The sequence below is a fragment of the Triticum urartu genome, chromosome 5 (genome assembly GCF_003073215.2).
Source record: "Triticum urartu cultivar G1812 chromosome 5, Tu2.1, whole genome shotgun sequence".
NCBI classification, from domain to species: domain Eukaryota; kingdom Viridiplantae; phylum Streptophyta; class Magnoliopsida; order Poales; family Poaceae; genus Triticum; species Triticum urartu.
The window spans coordinates 603,444,507-603,450,432 of record NC_053026.1 but is presented as its reverse complement, the minus strand read 5'-3'; the positions used below and the strand labels follow the sequence as shown (position 1 = coordinate 603,450,432).

At 40.7% G+C, this 5,926-nt stretch overlaps 1 long non-coding RNA gene across 1 annotated transcript; it reads right to left on the bottom strand.

Annotated features, from left to right (window-relative positions):
• Positions 1 to 621: 621 nt before the first annotated feature.
• Positions 622 to 1,698, bottom strand: LOC125511134. The gene is made up of 2 exons (XR_007284913.1): positions 1,520 to 1,698; positions 622 to 1,409 (listed from the first exon to the last, which is right to left on the bottom strand). It is a non-coding gene; the product is annotated as an uncharacterized LOC125511134 (long non-coding RNA).
• Between the last annotated feature and the right edge of the window lie 4,228 nt (positions 1,699 to 5,926).

Sequence of the window (5,926 nt, the reverse complement as noted above, 5' to 3'; positions counted from 1 at the left end):
TAACTTCACAGCTGCTGGGATCTAATAACTTCTTCCTGAACCTTAGTCAGCTAATTCGGCAAATCTAGTAATGTTACAATGGCATTTGCATAAATAAAATTTTTTACCAGATTAAGACATTGATATAAATCACATGACAATTTAAGGGCTACTATAATTGCTCACACAGTCCAAATGCTTTCCAACATATAAATGACCATCCCCATGGTGGCAGCACATGAATAAGCATATGCATCAAACAAATGGATCAGCGCATAGAGCACAAATCCATGCATCAAACAAATGCTCGTTGTAGATGCTAAAAAGATCCATGAGGCAGCTAGAGCTCGGGCGGAGACCAAAATTACATCTAATCCGGTTAAGCAGGACCAGAAAAAAGATCAAGACTTCGATACATATGGATCTTAAATCTCTCGGTGTCGAATGGAGTATCAGTCCAGTAGGATTAAATTATTTGAAGGAATGTATGTACTGCATCAATCCATTATTAACTCTCAGAGTCGATTGGATGAATGGAGTATCTATCTAGTAGGATTAAACAACTGATCCTTTACTGATTGATTAATTAGTGAATTGATCATTTATCTGAACCTTTGCTGACACATAACCAGAGGTATTAGATGTATTCAAATCATGGAACCTTAAATCCGTAAATAACTATGCAAACAGAGAAAGGTCCTTGTGGATAGAAAGATGAAGAAAAATGCTTTTATAAACATTTCACATACGAGCCTAAAATTACTGGAAAATCCATCAATGCTAGTAAACAGGAAGGTTCTCTAACGTTAATACCATTGGTAAAGGTGTAATGTTAAATGTATTCCCTTTTTGTTGGATGTACCTTCCCACAGCCGGGCTCCTGACAAACATACTGCCTCTTGCCGTGTACATGAGCATGCTTACTCAAGGCAAAGTCTTGCTGCAGTTGTCAAGCTGCAGAGGAAGAAGATCTACGTGGACAGTTCAACCTTGCGCAGATGCACCTCCGGCTCTTGCTCCGACTGAAGTTTTCCTGCAGGTTCCTGTACACATCCTCTCCAGACAAGGCAATTTGGTCAAATTATCCAATGTGGGCGACTAACTACAGAGGATAAGATAAACTTTGCTCTAGGATCCACAATAACATGAACGACAAATCATAGCCATTGCCCAATTTTGCCTCTAGCCATCCACAAACTACCCACCCACTGATCCACGCGGAAAGGGGAGGGGAGGAAGAAAATCCAAGGAGTGTGCCATACCCCTAACCCATATGAAGAGGCCACACTTGACACTCCCACGGACACTGTAGCGCAACTACACTTCAGCTTGCGGCCGGGGCGCCTCCCTCCCACGCCGAACTGGGCTGCCCCAGAAACTCCATGGCGTCCCTAAGCTCTGCTCGCAGCAGCCGTCGCTTCCTCAAGCACCTGCATCAAATAGGAGGCAGAGGCAGGTCAGCATCGTCCAGCGTCGAGGAGGATCGTCCAGCGTAAAGGAGGCCGAGGGCGACGGGGCAAGCAAAGACTTGTGAGGTTACCTTGGCCAGCGGGGTGAGGTGCGGCGGCAGTGGATAGCAGAGCGGGGTGAGGTGCGGCGGCGGCGGTGGCGGCGTGCGGGATGAGTTGTGGCGGCGGCTTGAGGGAAAAGCTCGGGATGATTCGCTCGGGTAGGGTTCGCTCTGGCTCGGGTGCAGGTCAGCGATCGCGAAACGTTTTTCTTTTTAGCTGTGGCCGCCGTGCCAGAGCGGCCGGCGCGCGTTCGGCTGGAGCCGGGTAGGCGGCGGCCCGTGGCCCATAGCAAATTTTCTGGCCCATGTGATACGAAGCTGTGAAACGAAACTGTACGCACGAAATTTAGTACCACCTTGGATATATGTTTTAAATTTGAACTGAAAGCGTAAATTCATAAGAAGAAGCGTATTGTGACGGTGAACCGCGTATTGTGACGGTGAACCCACGGAGTCAATCCGTGCTTTATTATTAGGGATAGATATATACTAGGAAACATGCCCGTGCATTGCAACGGGTGATTTTTTGTCATACGAGCTTAAAACCAAACGAAATAGCTGCTTAGTTTTGTTGTAGATATCAGTGAGAAGAAACACATAAGACTGATTACATAAGACAACAAAAATGTCATTCTACTTCCTCGACCGTCCATGCATATATGCTTCTGTTGTGTGTGTGCTAACCGTGAATTTCTCATATTGGTGTACTAACTTCCTTGCCTGTTGCGATATATGCAGGGTTCTCCATCACAATTGATTCTTTGCATGATGTGTTGCCCTTCAATTCACGATTGGCTACATTTTGTCCTATCGTAGCTTTCTTTTGCTCTTGCTGCGTATTTGCATATTTTTTGCCTTTCTCTTGCATACTTTTTGGTCTTTTGTGCTAGCTTCATATTTGTATATTTCTTTCTTCCTTATGTAATTGTTTTGTTTCATTGATAGGCCTGACGTTGCTTTTTCGGTTTTTTCTATTTTTCTTCATTGGTCATTAGTGCATACCACTCTCTATTTCTTTTATTTCTTTGTTTCTTGGCATCTAGGACCGGAGATAGCGACCGAAATTGCTTGCATCTAAGAGAGTTTTCTATATTGTATGAATATATTATGTTTATTAAAAAGAAGAAATTGATTAGATTTTGCATCATATATAAAACATATGTAGCTACTTATAGGTTACTATCATTACATTTGACATAAGCATTAAAATATAAGTGTTGTTTCTACATTAATATTGTACTTTAGCTCCACATGGTTCCTTCTTAAAGTTGTGTAACCATTTTGCCATGCATGTTTAAAGTTGATATTAGCCAACTTAGATATTCTCTCTTTGTCCTCTTTGGCTGATTATTACTGAAGCAAGCTAACACTCTCATGCATAGAAAATGTAAGTGTTGTTTTACCTATCACTTATTGTTATGACCTCAGTTTATCAGTAATTTAGATGATATACATTACCGTCTTAATCCAAGATAATGCTTGTATTATAATCATGTTGGTAGGATATTGCAATTTTTGTCATTGCCAAAGCTATTTTAATGAAGGTGCTTTTGTTTACATATTTATATATATATATATATATATATATATATATATATATAATATGGACTGTGATATTTGGCACATGTGTGCCATATAAGCAAAACTGCCACACATCTACTTCTTTCACTTTAAAGTACCACACGGTCCCTCTTCCTTCGACCCCACCTTCTCCCGAACGACCTTGCAGACTCGCCTGAGAAATCTGCTTCTCCCGCACATCTCGCGCGCCCATCCTCGAGAAAACTGCCACTTCTTCATGTTTACCACATGATAAAAAAATATTGCGCATGTGGGATTTGAACCCACACCTCCTTGGCACCAAAGCACGCCACCACAACAATCTCACCCTTAGGTATTTGTTGCTCAAACTAAAGAAACTAATCGTTTTGATGTTTTTTTTACAATTGTGTTACTACAAAAAAGTACAGAAAATTACCACTATTTTCCCTCGAGACAAAGTTACCATGGTATTCGCATGCAAGTTATCAGACATGTGTTGCGTAAGTTACCGTGCTATTTAAATAGAACTTACCAGGTACTATGTTTCAACAACTACACCCCTTTCAAAGTTACCACTGTGTTATAAGGTCTTCGATGTGTAAAATATTGTGGTACTTACACATAAGTTATCAGGGTATGTGTACATCAACCTCGTCCTTGGTCAAAGTTACCATGGGGGATTGTACATGAGTTACCAGGTCTACAGTTCGTATATTATCATGGTACTTACACCTAAAAACCTGGGTGTGTTTCGGTAAAAAATTTCATAACTTTTTCGATGTTTTTGCGTAACTTATCATGCCTATAGCGGGTCAAGGTGGGCCGTTTTTCTGGGCCAACCCACGAGCACATGTGCCTCCTCATGACACTAAACATTATGTGGCTTTTCTGTGGCACATCATGTGTTGTGTTCATCTAAAAGGCCTCGCGAGGCGAGCGTATGTTTTTAACAACTTGTTTTCCTTTGGTAAAACATTACCATCATGTTTATATTGTAACTTATCGGTTATGCGGTGCTTATATTATCATGTTATTCACACAAAAATTATCGGGGATGTTTTGAACAACTTTTCCCCGGGACAAAAGGTTATCATGTTGATTCTAGGTAACCTATCAAGCCCGCGGTGCTTAAAATACCATGCTATTTACACAAAATTTATCAAGGGTATGTTTCGGCAAAATTTCCCCCCCACGGGTCAAAAACTTATCATGGTGTTTAGTTATCGTGGTGCATATGTTTTCATGCTATTTACACATAAAAATACCAGGGAAGGAAGGTATAGTACCGTGCTATTTACACAGAAGATACCGGAGTATCTTTTCAAAAAAAATCCCTATGGTCAAAGTTACCATGGTGTTTCTACCTCAGTTATCAGATGTGTGCTGCGTATATTACCATCTATTTACACATAAATTATCTGGTATATTTTCACATTTTTCTTCCCTAATGGTTAAAGTTACCACGATGTTTGTATCTAAATTATCAGGTCTATGGCGTGAATGTTATCGTGCTATTTATAGAAATTACCCGGGGCCAGGGTTCAACAAATTTCTTCCCAATGATCAAAGTTACCATGATGCTTTCACCAAAGTTATCATGCCTTCAATGCTTATGACCATGCTACTTACACATAATGTACCGTGTGGTATACAAAAGTTATCATGTTGGTGGTGCGTCATTTATCGTGGTGGTGATGGAGAATTTACCACGGGAAAAGTTTATGTGTCAGATTTGATAGGTGAAAAAAAGTTTTTCAGTGATAAAATATTAAAGGCAAAACATGTCAAAAACAGTATTTTTCTTAGCTTGTTCAACAATGAGCGTCATAGGTCAAATGGTTGGCTCCCTTCGTTGATTACCTGCAGACCAGAGATCAAATCCCAATTAAAGCATTGTTTTTGCCCAAAAATCTGAAAGGCGCGTGGGGCCGAGGACGTGCGGGAATGGAAGGAGATCGCGAGGAAAGGAAAGAGATAGCGAGGACGTGCGGGAAAGGAAGGAGATCGGGAGGGTGTGACAGTTTTGCAATCATATATATATATATATATTCTTTTGTTTAAATATAATTTTTATAGTGTGGTTCCTAAACAAAGTACTCCGGCAAATAAGCATGAATGAGTCAAACCAATGTTGGTGGTTGTGTTGATAGAGTATCATGTTTTTCTTGGATGCAATTTAGGAAACTAAAAGATGATATTAAAGTAAGGGCCCTGGTATAGACACAAGATTTTCCGTGTGACCTTAGTACGGCGTTGAAAAATGGATCATAGATGCATAGTGATGAAGCAGATTACACCGGCAAATGTACCATCCTAATGAGTTACTGATATCAGACAGTAAATATGTCCTACACGCAACACTTTAGTTGAAGTAAATTTACCTAGATGCAATTGTTCCTCCATACCACCTCCAGCATGTCCAGCTTCAGGGAAGTTAATAATGTTATCTCTTTCATGGCCCAGAACAACAACTCCATTGATTTGAGACTCTATGACCATGACTTCTAAACGTATGTGTGGTGCCCGTGTATATATATTAGTCACACGGTTGTCTAATCTTAGTGATGAAGTTTGTTTTCTCTTCAATACCAGTCTGTGTAGGACACAAACAGTACCCGTTTTTCTCGCGAGCAAGGCACAAATCCCAATCCAATTTTGATTTCAAAACGACCAGCACCTAACTGAAACGTTTTTATTCCTCGATACTTCAAACCGGAACGTCAGTGCAGATTGAAGTTGAGATTGAATTATTTGGGCGCTCCAACAAACCTGACACTTCTTTTCCATAGCTGGCACGTGATTTCCTGAGATATTCCAAATGAGTTTGAAGGTCTCTCTCTCTCTCTCTCTCTCTCTCTCTCTCTCACCTATTGTAATTCCACCACACCATTCTCC